Source organism: Felis catus, chromosome E3 (genome assembly GCF_018350175.1).
Source record: "Felis catus isolate Fca126 chromosome E3, F.catus_Fca126_mat1.0, whole genome shotgun sequence".
NCBI lineage: Eukaryota > Metazoa > Chordata > Mammalia > Carnivora > Felidae > Felis > Felis catus.
This window is the reverse complement of record NC_058383.1, coordinates 21119030-21139163: the sequence shown is the minus strand read 5'-3', so window position 1 is coordinate 21139163 and position 20134 is coordinate 21119030. Positions and strand designations below refer to the sequence as shown.

General features: G+C 44.9%; 2 long non-coding RNA genes across 2 annotated transcripts in view; both read left to right on the top strand.

Moving 5' to 3' along the window:
* Window positions 1–19281, top strand: part of LOC109495232 — a 221220-nt gene extending 201939 nt beyond the window's left edge. The window contains exons 15-17 of the long non-coding RNA XR_006591291.1: window positions 15365–15510; window positions 15862–15933; window positions 16793–19281. This is a non-coding gene — a long non-coding RNA (uncharacterized LOC109495232). The remainder of the gene's footprint in view (window positions 1–15364; window positions 15511–15861; window positions 15934–16792) is intronic.
* LOC123382639 lies at window positions 7694–11060 on the top strand. Its single transcript, XR_006591294.1, has 2 exons — window positions 7694–10205; window positions 10292–11060. It is a non-coding gene; the product is annotated as an uncharacterized LOC123382639 (long non-coding RNA).
* Window positions 19282–20134: the final 853 nt, after the last annotated feature.

Genomic DNA, 20134 nt, shown 5'->3' with positions numbered 1-20134 from the left:
CTCCAGGGGGAGGGGTTCCGGGGGAAGCATTATTAATTTTATCGTTAGTTTTGTGGCAATGCTTCTCGAGGTCCGCTAGACACAGTGGGGGGCTGCGCGGGGTGTGCTCCCTGGGTCCTGCCAGCGTGGCCATGTCGCAGATCTTAAAGATGGCATCGGCCGGCCTTACCTAGACGGGATCACTCACTCCGAATGTCCTCATCTATCTCCAGCTTTTAGTTCTGATCAGAACACGTGAATGAGGATGCTGCAAGCAAGACTGTGGCTTCCGGAGGTGCCCGGTGAACACCCAGGGAGCATCTGAGAACCCAGAGGAACCTGGCTCTGTTCCACAGAATGAGCCGGAGATCCTGGTCTGTGGCATAGAGGCTGTAGCCAGAGCGCAGTGGCTCTGTGGGAGTTTGGGAACAATCCTGAGAACTTGGCAGCCGCAGCGCCCTCCGTGACCTTCGTGAAACTGACAGCTCTCTCCGGCTGCTTATCCCCCCCTTCTCAGGCTGCTGTCTCTCTTTCGCTTGCAAAGCTGAAAAGGACAGCTTGCAATTTTACTGTCTGGGCACAAGACCCTCAGTCTTGCGTCCTTAGAGTCCCTGACACAACCGGAGAAAAATGTTAAGGCAGTCGGGAGTAACAAAGGAAGTCGTAGGAGGGGTGAAGGACGGAAAAACCTTTAAGGCATCCTTTTTTTCTCACCACCTTTTCAGAAGGATCAGGTTTGGTAAAACAGGGGCCCCCGTGAAGGTTACCACAACGTGCCACCTCGGAACACGCCTCTTTGGCATATGGACTATTTTGAGCGAAAGGCCATTGAGAACCCGCAGATGCCGGGAAGGCTCTAAACGCAGGGCACGAGCTTTCCTGTCCCAAGGAAATTTGCATTTATAAGGAAAATTTACATTTGTAAAGAGGATTCTTAACAGCTTTTACCAATAGAGAAGCCACCTACTTAATCCGCTTAACAAAGTTTACTACAAACAAAAACCCTTGTGGACCAGAGTTTTCTGGGTCCCCTTGCCAGATCTTTCCTCCCTCTCTCAGAAACCCTAAACTCCTTTTTCCCTTTCTTTAGGGTAAGGAAGTAGGTGAGTCCAAGTTCTGACCACCCCTTTGGCTCACTCACCTCCGGGTGCTCCCACAGGCACGCACAACGCGCGTGTTCGTAAGCTTCCGTTGTTTTTCTCTTGTTGATCTGCCTTTTGCCGGCCTAATTTACCGGGCACCAGCCGGAGAATGGAAGAAGGGTAGAGGGAAATCCTTTTCCGGCTCCTTGACACTGTAATGCCCGAAGTTCCGAAACCTCCCACAAAAGTCCACCAGAGTCGTAAGTCAAAGCCAAGCGGCAAGGGTCGTTTATTGCAGGTTCGAACCTGGTCCTCTGCGCACTCGTCGCCGGTGACGCAAGAGGCCACGATCAGGGTTGGTACAACGTTTTTATAGACAGAGACAAATAGCACAGGGGAGGTTTCAAATTATGAGGGGCCTGATTAGTTGATTTTAAAGTAAGGACATTTGTTGTTCTCTGATTGGGCGTCCTTTGTCTGTCCTTTGGCGGGAAGGCTTTGTCCGTTACTTGTGGCGGGAGGAAAAAGGGGGAAGGGGGAAGGGGGTAGGGTAGGTGAGGAATGTGCTAAGCAAGCAGGTTTACAGAAGCGAGAAATGCCGGTTAGTTTATGTACAATCACTCATTCCATTACATATCAGACTACATTTAGGAAGGTTTACAACCCATTCTACTACACAGCGGGTTACATTCAGGAAAGGCCTCACAATGCTCGTAGCAAACAGCAAGCAAAACAGACTTCTCAGCAATTGTATTTCTTATCAAAGATCCATAATAAGCAGAAAAGAGAACCTAGCTTTAAACTAAGGCAGGGCTGTCATTTGGATTGTTCCTTTCAACACCAGGCTAGGATCAGAGTAGCATTTGTGTTTCCAGGGTCCCAGGGCTAAAATGGAAAGCTCTCCCTCGAGATTCTAGAATGCACCACAGCCAAAGGTGGTGGAAAACCTAAAGCCATTCAGTAGTGCCAATGTCCAAATTGTAAGGTGGGGCAGGTGTTAGTAGGTTGCTACATTTAGCAAGTTCAGAGGCAAGGAGATGAAATCAAGTATAGATGAGAATCCCACCAGATTCTAAGCATCTCTAGAGCAAGATATGTATATTGTTTACCACTGGGTTCCCAGCCCCTGGTGTAGTGCCTGGAAAGCATCTACATCAACATAGTGACTAACTTCATAATCAAATGGTCTTAAAGGGGAGGGGCTAGGAGTTAAGAGAAACATTATCTACTCTTCACGACTTTTTTTAGGAGCTGGCTGGAGCTTATTCCCTGGTGGTGCCGACTCTGCTTCAAGGGCTGAGTAGAGGATAGACGGTCCATTTTTTATCTCCTACTGGTTTCCAGGTACCATGTCAGGCAGGAGTGATGCAGAAATAAAAAAGACACGGTGTTTTCCCCCGAGGAGCCCAAAGCTTCACAAAATAAATGGCATTCTTACTCCCCATTTAATGATCAGTAGGAGTTTTCCAGCTAGAAAGAGAAAGTATTCCGAGAAATGGAATCTTGTATGCTAGGACCCAGCTGGAACTTTACTAAGGTGACCACATGTAGTTAGAATGTAAGGTACTGTTAGAAAGGGGAGTGATAAATGTTTGTAAAGCAGCTAGAATCGGCCCAATTGGTAAAAGACCCTTATCCTTTACCTTTAAAGTGTTACTTCATCTTGTTGTGGGTGATCAATAGCAATTAAAGGATTTTATGAGATCTTTGGTTTTGGTAAGAATGACCTTGGATAGACATATGGAGAAGAGAATGACAGAGTTGACGCTGGAGGCAGAATGACCAGTTGTGGAACCTTTTTTTTGTCCACGTGAGAAATGATGAGACCCAGAACTAATATCTAGAAGTGGCGGGAGGTAGAAAATAAGAAGACTCATTTGAGAACCACGTAGGAGTTGGAATCGAGAAGATTTGGCGGGAGAGATTGAGAATGACCATGATGTTTCTAATTTCGGAAATTAGCTGGAGGGTGATGCTTTTTATCCAAGATCAGGGCACGAGAGGGTGAGTACGTGATCAAGATGATGTGCTCATGTTGATACATTAATGTTGAAATAATTGTGGACATCCAAAAGGATTTGTCCTGTGTGAGTCTGGAACCAGTGGACAGGGCAGCCATTGGCTTCCTTGGGACTCTGTGGTGTCTGAAATATTTTACTTAGTGAAGGATAAAATTACTCCTGAACTCTTCAACTGCAGGTAAGCTGAAGTTTACTCTCCTTCATAAATATCATCTTAATTCCCCAAACGTATGTCTTTTCTATAACATGAGGTCGGAGTGTCAGACCCAAAGTCCAAGTGCTCATTCCCATTGGCCAAAGACTACCCAGGGTCTACGATCATGTCATACTCTTCACCAAGAGGCAGTACTAACTTACGTACCACTCAACAGCCATCTGCACCCCAAGTCCCTCTCTCCCGCCTCTCTTCTGGGTAACTCCTCGGCTGCTATATTTAGACCTCCTCCCTACTCACTGAATGAACACTTTCCAAGGCCATCAGAGAACCCCTAACCGCTAAATGCAGTGGGACATTATTTCTCCGTTCCTTCGTGGACTCCTTACAACATTTGAGCCCGACTACTCCTTTCTCATTGAAAATCTTCTCTTAGCTTTCTTAATGGACTCTTCCCTGTTTTGTTTTGTTTTTTCTTTTTTTCTCCCAACTGTGACTACTTCTTTTTGGGTCTTTTAGCCAAATCCTTATCCTCTGGACATTTCTTTTTATCATTTTTAACATAATGAAGCTATTTTTCCGCTTTTTAAAATAGACACATCACTGTTGAAGAATGAAGGCAATCCAGAATAGTGCGAAGTTGACTGAGGCAGATCACTCCTCAATCCATCACCTACAGGAAACTAAGGTTCACGTTTTGATGGTCAAATTTCTCTTCCCAAGCACTTTCTCTCTGAAGTGAATTCAAAAATGTGTCTAACTAATTTTCTCTATTTGATTTTTTTTTGGGGGGGGGGGAGTTGTTCTCAGTTTTGGAGGCAATTCTACCAACCATGATTACCAGACGAACTGTTATTTTGCATTCTGTTTGAAATATTCGATATCTGTCCATCGTGAGTTGGGCTCAGTAGCGAGCAGCTTTCAGGGATATCTTCTCTGTCTATGGAGCCGGGCTTCTGCCGCAAATTAAGATCAAGTATGTCTTGCTAAATGGCAGGTAATAGATTCTTCATATAAATACCAAGTGAGGATTATAAAACTCTACTATTGGTACTAAATTGGGGGATATTTGGGAGAAATCCAGAAGAGACGGACAGTTTTCATTTTACCTCCAAAACCATTTATTACAAAACAGCTTGTGCTGGATGAAGGAGATCGTGTATCTCCTGGTGAAGCACATTAAAACTTGAGTTGGGGGTAACATCATAGGATAACCCTGTCTTGCCATGAGGTTAGGAAAGAATGGCCAACAGTGTTGAAGCAAAAACCCTGGATGGGGGTTCAAAAGGCATGCCTGATGAGATCGCTGTCATGGGCTTTCAGGAAAAGGAGCTCTTAACAAGAGATTGATAGGTAACTTACTGATTCTTATAAGGGGTTGTTTCTGCAGAAAAATTTCAGGCCAGAAAATAATGGCCTGGGCTTGCATATCCTTCAAAGTAATCCCTGGTCCCAAATACCTACACCAGTAGCCAGCACGCTGCCTAGTTATTATAGTTCCCCCCTTAGGGAAATTGTCCTGGGTTTCCCCAGGGGTGGTATCTTCAGATCACTAGGCAAGGAAGGTGTTTTCTCCAGGAAGACTTTAGAGTAACAAAATTTCAGAACAAGAAATTTATTTTCCTACCAGGAGATTTACTGGCTTTACCCCTTTGTTATAAACTATCCTTTTCTGTCCTAATAGACCAGTGGTTCCCAATAGGTGGAGATTTTTGTGCCCGAAGGGATATGTGGCAATGTCTGGAGCCACTTTTGATCTTTGCAACTGAGGGGAAGTGCTATGGCATCTAACGGATAGAGGCTAGATGTAATGGGTAGAGACTATGTCGAAAAATTATCTGGCCCCAAATATCAGTGATGTCAAGGCTGAGAAACCCTAAATAGAGGATGTGCTCTGGACCAGTGGCCAAGACATAGTTTCTCCTATGGTCATTTTCGAGTGACAACTTTTATTGCACTTGATGATGTTTTCCTCCAGTGTTTTGTATCCATTTAAAAATATCTATAATATCCGATAGGAAGAATCTGTTGGATATGGTCCTGGAGAAAAAGATACACGTCACCCAGAGAACTGGATCTTGCTGTCACCTACCATGTTGCTACTATGTTTCCTGCTTGGGTTTGTTGCTTAAATGTTGTAGTTTTGAAATGTATGGGAGGAAGTGACCATCTGTGTTTTCTAGGGAGCAAATGGGTAGAATGTACTGGATGCCAATTGTCTTGTTTGATTAGTGCTTCCTTCCACCCTGGAGTTTCTCATCTTAGAAAAACAGAACGACTTCACCCCACCCTTGGTTGGCACAGGGAGAACAATTTGATACAATATGGCACTGTTACCTGATCAACAGTCCAGTGGATCAGGATTGGACGGTTCCCTGTACTCAGTCAGCCAGAGTGGATTCTCGAGGACTTGACGTTGAGACCAAAATATTCCAGTTTAGTTAAGCTGCTCGGTTGGTCTAAAAAATTGCAACTCTAAGATATGACATTGGTGACCATTTTGCTGCTCTATGGACTAGAGAACAGAAAAGGTGGGGGGGGGACTGAGGCTTAAGAATGGCACCTGTATAAAGAAGGGGAGTAGAAAAACCGAGAGAGAGAGTTGGGGCAATCCGTGTTGGTGGCTCTAGTTGCTATTCTGTTCTGAGAGGCTGTGGGATTCCTTAGTATCCTCGCGGAAAACTCCCCTTTTTTGCACAAGCTGGTCTGATTGTAAACACATAGTTGTATTTAGGATCAGACCACACGATACTGTAGTTTTGTTTTTTTGTTATGAAACAAACTAATTTAGCCAACTAGAAAGGCCGATAGATACAAATCAAAAAAGACTGCATTTCATTTTTGTTGAACATACTATGATTTATTTAACAAGTTCTCCTTACCAGTGGATATTCAGGAATCCAGTAGGTTCATTCCCACAAAGAACGACCTTGAACATACTTTTTCAAAAATACTCGCACAATTCTCTTTGGTCCATAAATCCTTTAAGTCAGATTGCTGGGTCAAAAGATATTTCCATGCAGAATTGTTTACATATTGTCATACTTCCCTCCAGAAAAAATTGTATTTATTTACACCTTTATCAACAGTGATTGGGAGCTAGTGTTTCCCCCAAACTATTAGTAACATAAGATTCTGTAAATAGTTTCCGTGTTGGCAATCTGGAGGAAAAAGCTCCCGGCACATTTAAAACTTTGAATTTATTTGATCACCAATGAAACTGAGCGTCCCATGTTGATTGTTGATTTGTATTTCTCATTTTGTGAATTGCATCCCCATGACTTTTCACCACTTTTGATTTCAGAGTTCATATTTTATAAGCAATCTGTACGTATTAGGACATTCACTCCCTATTATCTGTGCTGCAGCTCCCCCCACCTCCCCGACTTTGCACTTTGTTTTTATTTTATTTCTGACTTTGTATACATATATACTGAAAGAGTGCAGGCATTTCTAAAGCTTCCGTAGCCAAATTTCTCCACATTTAACTTTTCTTCCCCTGGATTTCCTATTTACGAAAAGAAAAGCAGGGGCGCCTGGGTGGCTCAGTCGGCTGAGCGTCTGACTCTTGATTTCAGCTCAGGTCATGATCTCGCGGTTCGTGAGCTCGAGCCCCGTGTCTAGCTCTGCCTGCTTGGGATTCTGTCTCTCCGTCTCTCTCTGTGCCTTCCCTGCTCGCAATCTGTCTCTCTCTCTCCAAATAAATGAATAAACTTTTAAAAAAGAAGAAAGAAAGAAAAGCAATAACTTTCACCCATATTTTATTCTGGGACTTTAATTTTTTTATTTTTAAACATCTGATACACCCTCGTTTCCGACTTTTGGGTTTTCCACCCACACACATTTGTTCCTCCGTCTCTGCAATATCTTTGCAAAGCATCCCCTTGTTCCACCTCCAACTTCTTCACCTTGGCCAAGAACTCGTTATTTTTGTCCTACATTCCTGCAAAAGCCTTCCTAACTAGTCTCCCTGCTTCCAATCTGAGAACTCTCAAAGTCAGTCCCAGATGTTGCTAGAGTAGTTTTTTAACAAGCACTTCTGGGGGACTTCCAGGAACGATTTTTATTTGAGCACAGCCATTTGATTTTTTTTTCTCTAAGATTTCCATGGAAAATACTAGCTTAAGCAGTTTAAATGACTCTCTGATGTTCAGAGTGCAGCTCTGGTCATATTTTTTAATTCCCCCAAATTAAGTTAAAAATCCTACCAGGATCCCATGCTTCAGAAAGACAGGAGGTTCAGCGTAACCTTGTAGCAGATGTTCTGACTTAAGATGCAAAGGGCTGTTGAGCTTTTTTTTTTTTTTAATTTTTTTAATGTTTATTTATTTTTGAGAGAGAGGGAGAGACAGAGCATGAGCAGGGGAGGGGCAGAGAGAGAGGGAGACACAGAATCCGAAGAAGGCTCCGGGCTCTGAGCTGTCAGCACAGAGCTCGACATGGGACTCGAACTCATGAACTGCAAGATCATGACCTGAGCCGAAGTCATACACTCAGCCGACTGAGCCACCCAGGCGCCCCAAGGGCTGTTGAGCTTTTAAACAGCCTTCGGAGAAAGAGGAGTTTCTATGAGTGAGATATTATTCTCCCTATGATGAAGACACTGCTTACCAAATACTTGGGAACTTCTTCACATTTCCAAGTTTTCTGTGGTTAGGTTTGAGCCGTGTGGCTGATTTTCGTCAATAGGCCGTGAGCAGATGTGAGGGGCGCATGTCCAAGGAGAAGCTCCAAGAGCCAACATATGGTTACTCCACTTTATTATTTTCTTCTGCCATGAAACTGTTACGGTCCAGACACAGGTACTTTATTCATCCTGTGACCTGTCCTGAAGATGCGGGCCACAGTTTCAGTGGACTCACAGTGAAAGGACAGCAAGGAACAAATCACAGATTTTGGCATCAATCGCCAGCATGGCATAACTCAGGAGACCAGGTAGAAGCTTGCAAGTCGTCCTAAGGTCAGGCTCTGAATTGGTACCACGTCACTTCTACTATACTCTAGTGACCAAAGAATCCACAGGCCAGCTCGGATTCAGTAGACAGGGGGATGCGAGGGGGTGGGGGGTCAGTGTCAAAGAATTTGTGGCCATCTTTCATCTGCCACGATCTACTCTCTGGCCACCAATAAGTTCCTCTTGCATGAAAAATGCTCATTCTCTTCCAAGACCACCCACGTCTCATCCCATCACGGCACTGGTTCAAATTCCAAGAGATTATCATCCAGATCAAGTCCTGGTATGGGTGAGACTCTTTAGATGTGATACAGCTCCTTGAGTATCTCATTCCTCTTCATCTGAAGATCTACAAATGAAAGAGCTAAGGCATCTATCTCCCAACATACCCAACATGCAATAGAAAGACAGAGACAGGAAGACTATAGCAGACACTAAAGGGGGGGATATGGGGCGCACACAGCAGTTGCTAGTCTATAGCAATTCTAAAATCCAGCCAGAAACGTGTTGCTGGTTCCTTGACTCAAGTCCAGTTTTACTCCCTGGGAATGATTTCCCATGGCTCTTGGCTACATGCTCTGAGACCATTCCATTCCGTGAGAAATCGATCAGTTATGCAACTGACTAGCCTTCTCAGCCTTCTTCCCGTGGAAAGTTGGAGATCCATCATTTCGTGGTCTTTCTGCCCCTTTTACAAGATGCCAGTACTGACACCAACTTAGTTCTCTTGAATATTATGTGAATTTCCTCTTAATCTTTTTAGGCTTCACTCCATTAGACGAAAACAACACTCAGAGATGTTTTCGTGACAGGCTCTCTCTGGCTTCATTTTAGAGTCTGAGTGCTGTGAGACTCTCTTAAGATGCCTAGTTGAGGGAGACCGTGAGGGATGCCCACAAATCTTTCTGAAGAGGCAACAAAAAAAATCTCAGTCTCATCCTTGAGATGATCTTTGTCCTGAGGCCATTTCTTGTCTCCAGACCTTTTTACCATCTCGAGAGACTGGGATTGAAAACTGGTTTTCGTTTTGAACCTATGGATTCTGACTCCCTTGTATTTTCTCTCAATTCTTACTGAATTTGAAAATTGAAGAGTTCCCTTTTTAAAAAAAATTTTTTTTTAGGCCCTCTCTGTATTTTCATACATGTAACTCAACAAAATCAGCTGGCAGCGTTAATATTCTTCCTGGGAATCCCTTAGCCAAATCTATAGGTTTCCTATATGTTTCCCGTTACCTCAGGTAACATACTGCTTATCTTGTCACTGTTAACGATACACATCCCCCTTTACTTCAGCCTCGGATAACCAGCTCCTTACTGAACCCTAAGCTTTCACGAAGACTCCTCGAGATTCTTCCTGCTGTTGTCTACAGCTCAGTCTGAAGGACGATGTCACGTATCTGTGTGTGTGTGTGTTTTAATGGCAGCACCCTACTCTACAAGTACCAGTTTATGATGTCATCATTTATTGGATTACAAACCGCTTTTAGACTTAGAGGCCTGTAAGAACAATCAATTTGTGATGCCGATAATTATTTGAGTTTGAGATTCAGTTAGGGCATAACGGGGACTGTTATTATCTGTGTCTACTCTACAATGCTTGGGACCTCAGTGGGCGAGGCTCAAATGTCTGGAGATGGCTAGAATGGACTGGTCGGGACCCTACGTGGAAAGATAACTCCCTCTTGGATTCTTTCTGTCTCTCTTGCTCTGAGGCCAACTGCCCTGTCATGAAACAGCCCTCCGGAGAGAGAAGCCATGTCAGAAGAATACTCAGCAGCCTACGGAGAGTCCCATATAGCGAGAAACTGAGGCTTGCTGCCACCGACGTGAGTGATCTTGGTGGTGGATATCTGAGGCCTGCACGCGAGCACACGAGCGAGTCTGGAAGTAGATTCTCCCTCGGTCAGATCCTCACATGACCAGAGCCCTGGCTCACATCTCAACTGCGACCTCATGACGGATGCTGAACCACTCAGCAACTTCTGGATTCCCGATTGACGGAAACTGAGAGAAGTATGCATTGTCTTAAGCTCCTACATTTGGGGCAATTTGTTAGACAGCCACAGATTGTTCATAATGTTATTCCACTCTTCTCCTAGGATAGTATCTTAGATGCGTGTGAGGCAAAACACGTTGTAGTTCGTGGGTTCACGGATCGACGTCATGATTAAATGGGCCCTTCGGGCCGACTGCCTTCGGGAGAGGAAGAGGGTTTTGTGTGTGTCTGACGTGGAATGAGGGGAGGTGAATATTCAAGAAAACAGGGTGGACTGTGGAACATAGTCTGCTATTCACAACATTTGCTTTTCCTTCCTCTGGGGGAGGATTATGCTTCTCCACTCCATTGACACTGGGTAAAACTGTGCAACGTCCCTCGGCCAATGAAACATGAGCAGGAGCGGGGTGCGCCATTTGGAGCGGGAATTGGATAGCCTCCCTGACATTCTTCACCGTTGTCTTTCTTCCGTGCCAAGAGACGAGGGTTGCTTCCTCAGCCTTGCACCTGGAGTGAAGTAAATGTACAGTAGCTGACTCATAAATGGACACGGAGTCTGAGCCAGAAATCAATCTCAGTTGCTGGACGCCATTGAGATTCCAAGGTCACTTGTCACCGCAGCATTGCTTAACCTACGCTGACTCACGCAGTGACCCTCTGGTTCCCTCTTTTTCTGCAGCAACAATCACAGGACCTGCCTGCCTGCCATGAGTGGCTGTGTGCCTGTGGGGAGAAGAGCCCATGGAGGCCTTCAGCAGAGTTGTGACAGGAGCAATAAACCAACGTTTTCTCTGTTAAACATCTAAGATATGGGAATTATGCTTAAAAAAAAAAAAAACTCCAGCATAAATAAACCTATCCTAATACACACCTCGTCTCCCTGGGTATTGATCCTATCCTTATTTAAAATATTGATATTTGCTCATTGTGGATTTTTGCATCGATTTTGATTTTTTTAAATATTGTGTTAAAATAATATTTCTCCTGGTTTGCTGAGTTCGGGGGAGACACCCTTAAATTTTGGACTCACGTGAGTGTCTCAGTAGCTTCACCTGAATCCTGGCCTTGCCCCGAGGTGATGCACATGAATGCAGTTTTGTTCTCGAAGGCCACACGAACTTGACCTTACGTATTAAAACCACAAGGCGTTGAGCCCTGAGATGTCCTGGCCGGAGTATTCTAGCACCATCAGGAGCAGAAGGTCATGGGATTTTATAGATAGAAAGGGTCCTAGAGTAAAATATCCCAAATCTCTCTGCTAGAGAGAAGGAAATTGAAACTCAAAGGGAAAACATAATTTGGCCAGAGTCACATAGCTGATGAATTACAGGTCTTGTTCCCAAACTCATTATCTTTTGCCTCAAGTTTAGCATTCCTTCTGTTACAATAAAAAAAGCCAATTCTAGACCCTTTTCCTCACCAAAAGAAATCATCTCCTTGTTAAATTTCATTTGGGTATTCTGGCAAAAAAATGTTGAGACATAATAAAAATCTGGAGTTCCTTTCCTGTAACTCTAGAGCACGATTTTACTCCAGTTTAGTCTATAAATTGACGTGGATTATGAGGTTGTGTGGTATTTAGCTTTATGATAATTACCTATTTGAATAGCTGATAAGAGTTCATTTATCCTGAAGACAACTAGAAATAAAAGAATAATTGGGTTATAAAATTAAGGCAGTAACATCTGCAGTTTCTACTACATTGAACATATTTGATGTAGAGAATATTTCAATTAGGCTCGCAAACCCTGTGAATGCTTTTTCTTCCTTAGATTCTGCTTCAAAAGATCGAAAGCCATAGCACACCCCCCAAAATAAGCGAAACTGGAGAACTTGCCCAGCCTTTTGGTATTTCACATTTGTCTGGAGAAAGGCCAAGACCCTTGGCCTCAGATTCTCTTCCATGGCCAGTAATTGCTGAGGTGAAATAGATGGTCAGCCTCGTGTGAGTTTAGTTTAGTCGCATGATTGGGCAGTTTCTGGATGACTAAAGACTTCACTTAAATCAGATAGTCATGGATTCTAATGCTGGCGCTGTTGATAACTCTCTGTGACTTTGGGTAAGTTGCTTGGCCTCTCTGGGTCTCATCTTTCTTACCTATATTCACTCATGATGTATTAATTCGTGGCCTTCTTTGTTCCCGTCACCCTGATGAGCACTGGGGGTTGGGGGTGATGGAAACTATGTAGTTCCTGATCTCAAGCAGCTTGTGATAAAATATGGGCACAACCACCCTCCGCATGAGACAAAATTTGGTGAGTCCCACGCAAATGGTGTGTAAGAAAGAGACAAAAAGGAAGGCATCACTTTCGTTTGGAAGCTTACTGGGACTGGGGAGGCAGGGAGAGGTCGGCCCCGGGTGCAGGCGATTGTGGAAAACCCCCCAAAAATAATAAAACCAACCCCAAATCAGTCTACCATCGTAGATGGTAATCTACGTAGATGGAATCTACGTTTCCATCGCTGTCTGCTGGCAATGTTAAATTACATCAGTGATACGATGCTACTCTCCCCCGGGGCTGACCATTCTCGCCATCTGGAAGGTTGAGAAAAGGATTCAGAAAGGAGGTAGAAGAGAGAAGCTTGACCCTGAAGCAGAGCTAAGCTTTATTGGAAGAAATGGGGGAAAACTTTCAAGGCAGGTATGGTGTCAAGTTGGGTAGAGGCCAAGGTGCAGAAAAACATATGTTTGACCTCATCGTTTTATTTAAGTCTTGTTGTATAAAGAGTATAGTATTGTAAATCCAATCATTAATATGTAGAAGGAGATCCTTGTTAACTCTCCAACACATGCACATGCATTTTTAAGTGCAATTAATTACCTAGAAGAAGATGAAGTATGTGTAAGGTGTAATGACTTGTAGTGGAGCGTTTTCAAGAATTGTTCTACTTGGGGGCGCCTCAGGGGCTCAGTCGGTTAAGCATCAGACTTTGGCTCAGGTCATGATCTCACGGTTCGCGAGTTCGAGCCCCACGTCGGGCTCCGTGCTGACAGCTCGGAGCCTGGAGCCTGCTTCGGATTCTCTGTCTCCCTCTCTCTTTGCCCCACCCCTTCTTGCTGTCTCTCTCACTCGCTCGCTCTCTCTGTCTCTCAAAAAGAAATAAATAAACATTAAAAAAAAAAGAAGAAGAAGAATCGTTACCCTTACTTTGACTTGCAGAAATACAAATTGAAATTGTAAGAAAAAGGAAAACTTTTAGGTTTGGGAATGTCCCCTTGAGGAAAGAGGCAGGTCAAAACCTTGCACTTGATATCATAGGCTTCTTTCTTTTGTTTTCTCATTACTAAAAAGTTCCTCATTTATCAAGATAAATCAGTTGATTCAATGAGAAGTAGGCTAATGTGTTTGACTTAAGAGTTAAGGAGGTGAATATATATTCTCATCTATCAATCTTGGAGCATTTGGACCAATGAAGGATAACAGGTGGAGGTTAAAAAGCGTGTGGAAGGCAGATCCCTGGTCCCCTGGTCATAGGAATAAATCTGTGTGTGTGTGTGTGTGTGTGTGTGTGTGTGTGTGTGTGTGCAAGGGCGCGCACACACGCACGCTTGTGCATGCATTATGCTTATTCAGTTTACTGCTTCAGTTCCGGGGCTGACTTTGTGGCACCCCTCTGGAGAAAGCTGCTGAAGGCAGTGGCCTAGCCTTACGGAAGCCATGTTCCATGAGGAATGAGTAGCTAACACCTTTTCTACTGTCAGCTGCCACCATCTCAGCGCCCACTTTCAGCGTTTAGACAAAGGACGCAGGCTGAGTACAGCAACAACTTTCTTCTTTGATCACCCCTGGGTTCCAAGAGACTGGAAGTAACAAGCACTTAATCTCTCTATTTGTGGCAGCCGGCTACGAAGCATCGGGGAAGCCAGTGCACGCCTCCTTATTCCGTCAGCTAATGCAGGGACCATCTAGAGCAGATGTCAAGGGAGAGTGGCATGGTCCAAAAAGCGTGAATGGTTTGGTATGGCTGAAACACAGAATGCTGGAGTAGTGAGAGAATATTAGTCCAGAGAGTAAGCTGGAAAAAGAGGTATCAGGGGGAAAGAGAACTAGAGGCATATTTGTCATTAGGAGAGGTTTTGTTCGGGGTGCCTGGGTGGCTCAGTTGGTTGGACGTCCGACTTCAACTCAGGTCGTGATCTCACGCTTTGTGGGTTCGAGCCCCACGTCAGGCTCTGTGCTGACAGCTCGGAGCCTGGAGCCTGCTTCGGATGCTGTGACTCCCTCTCTCTCTGTCCCTCCCCTGCTCACACTCTGTCTCTCTCTCTCTCTCTCTCTCTCTCTCTCTCTCTCTTTCTCAAAAACAAATAAACATTAAAAAATAAAGAGAGGTTCTGTTTGAACCCATAGGCAGTGGGGGCCTTGGAGCACATACACCAGCAGATGGTGGGGAATATTCGCAGTGTTAACGTGTTGGAATGTTAGGGTGACTTTCCCAATGGTGAGGACATCACGGTTGACATTTTTGCTTTTGTTTTTAATTTTTTTAAGTGTATCTGTTTATTTTCAGAGAGACAGAGATAGTGCAAGTGGGAGAGGGGCAGAGAGAGGGAGAGAGAATCCCAAGCACGCTCCGCACTGTCAACTCAAGAAACCACGAGATCATGACCTGAGCCGAAACCAAGGTCAGACTGTTAACCGACTGAGCTGCCCAGGCGCCTCGTGGTTGACATTTTTGAAAATGACAGACTGTCACCTCAGGCTTCACTACGGTATCGCCTAAGGATAGGTGGAGGGTTGGGTGATCTACTCAAGTCCCTTGGGAGTGCAAGGAAAGAGTTTCTATTGCCAGAGCTCCTGGAATCCTGGAGAAGGAGTGAGGGCATACCCATTCACTTTTTTTGCGGATATAATAACGACGCATTTGAGTTCCGAGGGCTGGATTGGATTCCTCGTCAAGAAAACTTTTAGTTTCATAAAACACTACCCTTCCCTTCCATTTCTTCCCATTCGACTCCAATGACAGAATTCATAATTTTCAGGATGTAGAAGGCAGTAGTTTCCTTAGACAAAAGCGAAGCAGTCCAATTTCCCAGCCGTTTACAAGAGCAAACACTCCTTTGGCCTTCCCGCCCTCAAGGAAGGGCACCGTGTGTCCCCAAAAAGGTCTGTTCATGGCGCTCTTGGTGTTTGTGACCTGTGTGAGTGGCCTTTTTTTCTTTTTCCTCCAACACAGAATCGAACTGGCCCGTCTTATGTGTTTACGGATGAAGAAACTCCAGGGTCGGATTCATCACACTGTATTTGCCTTCAGAGGAGTTACCCCGTCGGCTGACTCCTGAGAGCATCCAGTGCAGTCACTGTGGGCTAGGGTTTTGCCTGGTGTGTACACAGAACTTTTCTAAAATGACCTATAAACACACACACTACTCCGGTGTATGATGGCGTCTCTCCCTCCTTTCCCCGCTCCCCAGAGTCTGTGCATGAAGGGGAACACTGTCTTAAAATGCAATAACTTCCCGTGACACTTTATTATTCTAATAGCCATAAAATTACCAAACACCACATCTTCTATTTTTATGCACGGTAGCTAGGGAAACAAATTCACGCGCACATCTTTCTTCAGAAAGCAGAACTGACGAAAAGGTCAGGGGTTTATTCTTTTTATTTCAGCTTATTGCCGTTTCATTTGGAATTTATCCTGTTCACACCCTCTCCCTTTCTGACCCACAGCATCGAAATAAAAAGATGGTCAACAGCCAGGACGGGAGAGATTCAGATGCATTCAATAACGTGCAGAAAAGGGTAAGCATCTTGTCAGTGTCTCCATAGAGAGTTTTAAGTTGATTCTCCCTGCGAGGAAGGTTTGGGGATTTATACACTGTACGTTTCCATTTTTTAAAGTTTATTTATTTATTTTGAGAGAGAGAGAGAGAGAGAGAGAGAGAGAGAGAGAGAGAGAATGCACTGGGAGGGGCAGAGAGAGAGAATCCCCAGCAGGCTCTGCACCATCAGCACAGAGCCTGACACAGGGCTCGAACTCACGAACCGTGAGATCACGACCTGAGCCGAAACCACGAGTCGGCGCTTAACCACCAGAAGCACCCAGGCGCCCCCACATTCCCATTTTTACCAGTGTCGATACCAAACTGAAATGGCGAGGAGTCAAATCCACTTAATCGCTCCTTAAAGCCCCTAATGGGTCTTTATTGCCTATAAGCACACCCTGGCTTCAAGCAAACGTTTTAGCATCATCTCTTTTAAACCCTGAGAACTTTGACCTCGTTACTCTTGGTTACTTACTCTTGTAACACTTCTGTGCTTTCATGCCCAAAGCGTGCCCAAAGCAAGTCTTCTGCCTGAGACTCTCTTCAGCTTAGTCCTCAGAGCGAGACCATAAACTCCGGATGGGCAGGGATCATGTACCTGCGGTATAGAGAGTAGACACTCAATAAATGTTTGTTTATTGGCTGCCTGACCCAGCACAGAAATGATCTTTCTTCCTGCATTATGTCCTTCTTAGAATTCTGTAAGTGTCCGGGAGGGGGAGGGGGCGGTCTGCAGGTAGTGCCTTCTTTTAATCTTTGTATATTTGTGAATGCCTTTAATTTGCCTTTACATTTAGCCAGATGTGAAATTACAGGTTAGGATTCTTTTTCCTCAGCCCTGGGAAGATATATCACTCCACTGCCTTCTGGAATCAACTGTTGTGGATGAGGAGTCAGCTGAGAATGTAATCGTCATTCCTTTGTGGGTAATCTGTATTTTCTTTCTGGTAACCTAAAGATTTTTTTTTTCTTCGTCTGTCTGCATTTCAGTAGGATGTGCACAGATGTGTATTTATTTTCGTTGACGCTGGATTTGGTACATCTCTCAGCAAATCTGGAAAATGCTCAGCCATTATCTTTCTAAATATCTCTGCTCTGCCACTTGCTTAATTCTACGCTTTCAACATCCCTATTAGACATATTTTGGAGCCCATCCATTTATCCTCCATGTTTTGAAACTATGGCTTAATGAAAAAAAAAATTTTTTTTAATCTCTCTATGATGCATTTTTTGTTGAATTCTGAGCAGTATCTTCCAATTCACTAATTCTTGCTAAATACATCCATTCTGGAGTTTGTCTCATTTACTGACTTAAAATTTTTAGTGGCCATATTTTTCATTTCCAACATTTCTAGCAGACATTTTTCAAATATACATTTTACAACTGCGTGTGGGGCTCCTGGCTGGCTCAGTTGGTAGAGGGCGTGACTCTTGATCTCGGGGTTGAGTTGGAGCCCCACGTTGGGTATCGAGATTACTTTTAAAAAGTAACCCCCCCCAGAACTTTTTGTTTTACTCTCAATTAGATGTTTGCTTTTTTCCCCAGCTTTTCTTGAGATATAATTGACATATACCATTGTGTAAGCTCCAGGCGTAACACGTGTTGATACGGTACATTTGTATCTTGCAATATGATTACGACTGTAGCTTTCCATTACATTACCAAATTACCGTTTCTTTTTTTTTTTAAGTTCATTTATTTATTTTGAGAGAGAGCGCACAGGGGAGGGGCCGAGGGAGAGAGAGGGAGACAGAGACGCACAAACAGGCTCGGGGCCGTCAGCGCAAAGCCCAACACGGGGCTCGGACCTGTGAACTGTGGAACCGTGACATCATGACCTGAGTAGAAGCTGGACGCTTAACCGACTGAGCCATCCCAAGTTACCATTTCTTTTTTGCGGTAAGAACATTTAATATTGACTCCTTGAGCAACTTCCAAGTATATAATATAATTCCATTGGAATTTGTACCCTCTGATCAGCATCTTCCCAAACTTGTATCTTTTTGCTCCAGCATTGCGCTGGACCTTCTCCTCTTGAAACCCGGACTTCGCCAGAGGTTCTCTCGTCTGCGGGGGATTATTTTTGAAAGTGCTTTCCTGGGGCTGCCAGACTGGCGGAGAGGGGCTGGAGCCAGTTCAGGGACCACTGCAGGGTCCACAGCCACGACCGAGGTCTGTCTGCCTGTTTACCTGATGCGTGGGTGGGTAAGACTCTTTCCAGGTTCCTTGGCATCCGGCGCTATGTCCCACAGCTTTCCGAAGGTACTTTTGTCCATGATGGATGATGGAGTTTGGGTGGCGGTGGCTGGAGGACACAGATGACGGATGTCTTCTGGCATCACGATGCTGGCTTCACCCTCCAGAACTTACCTGTTTTAATGTTAGCCTCAGATCCTTCTAGTATGTTTATTGTTGTCTTTTTCGTGAATGATCACCCATCATGGGTTGTTCGTTGTTGGTCCCGTCGGATTTCTTCCTTCACGGGAGGTCTCGCTGCGTGTTTCGTGATTTTGTACCGTAGGCTCATCTTGAGTGACCTTGTTTGCTTCCCTCCTGTTTTCCTCTGTCCTCGCTCCTCCCTACGTGCCAGGTTTGCAGCTGGCTCTTCAAGACCCCCCAGTCCAGAACCCAGATTTCTCGCGTGGGGTCGAGGCTGTTGTTCATCGTATCGCACTGAGCCAGTGGGCTGCTCATCCAAGTTTTCGGTAGAGGCTGTGTCTGGTCCCTCCCGCCTGCCTCCTTATCCCATTGTAGTAGAATCTCAGCTTTCTCAACTTTCTTGCAGAAGTGGGAAGAGACTGTCTAGCTCCTAGGCTCACGCCATCATCTTGGCTCTCGTCCCCTTCCCTTCGTGGGGAATGTTTAGTCTTCATTTTCTCGTAGGAGCCAAACTCCTGGCCGCCTTTTCTCTGTTCCAGCAGCCTGTTCACCACCTTGGGCTTCTGATCTCCAGATACGTTGTCCACGGCAGCCTTTGCATTGGTGTGGCACAAGACGGGAGGGAAGGACTTTGATTTTGTGGTAAAAGGAAAGGTTAATTTCCCCCTGTCCTTCTCACAAGATATAAATAAGGAAGCCCGTGGCTCTGATCATTACAAGGAGCCATCTTATTGCCATATGGAACCATCTTGTGTGTCAATAAAGAAAGTCAATATTAGGGCAATATGTCAAGTATAGGTACGTATCTTTCTCATTTTTATTTTTTGTATCTTATATACATGTCTCTTTTGCTTATATGCTCGTTATATTTTATCTTTTGTTGCCCTATGTTTAGAATAGCAGTAGGGTTTCAAGACAGGTAACTTCTAATTTTTTTTTTAACATTTATTTATTTTGGGGAGAAAGAGGGAGACAGAGAGAGACAGAGCATGGGTGGGGGAGGGGCAGAGAGAGAGGGAGACACAGAATCTGAAGCAGGTTCCAGGCTCTGAGCCGTCAGCCCAGAGCCCGACGCGGGGCTCGAACTCACGGACCGCGAGATCACGACCTGAGCCGAAGTCGGACGCTTCACCGACTGAGCCACCCAGGCGCCCCCTCAACATGGGTACCTTCTAATTCTCCCTCGACCAGAGTCAAGCTAGACATTTTTAACTCTGCTGCTTGTAGCCGATGCAGTGGTGAACTACCGGGATTCCCGGTAGTCAGGACAGAGGCATTCATTCCCCAGCTTCCGGGAGTGTTGACTGTTGACTGTTCACTGCTGAGTCACTCTGCAGGAAGTTTCTGGGCGTAGGGGAGCTGCCTTGCCTGAGGTTATGACCTTTCCTCAGGACCAGCTAAATTCCACTGGCAGGTCAAGTAGAGATACAGACGCCTGAGCTCCTTGCTTTAATTCAGGACAAGGATAGAAGACCATCCCTCGTCCACGACTCCCTGTGGGGTGACCTCGGGCCTTTGCTACAACTGCATTCTCTACACCTTCTTCCGTTTGTCAATTCGCTGCACTCACTGCCTTATGGGTATTAATTCTAAGAGCACCTCTCCTAGACCTCTTGCTCACAAACTTCCCTCTCAGTAGGCTGTGTCCTGGGGAATTTTTAAGACACCACGCTATGGGGAACATCAAGTGTCATGGGGAGCCCCGTCCAGCTCCTTCCTTACAGTAGACATCCGGGAATGTCCGTGGAATGCACACACAAATAAAAACAAAGCTGCCTGAATTTAACCTGCTCCGTTT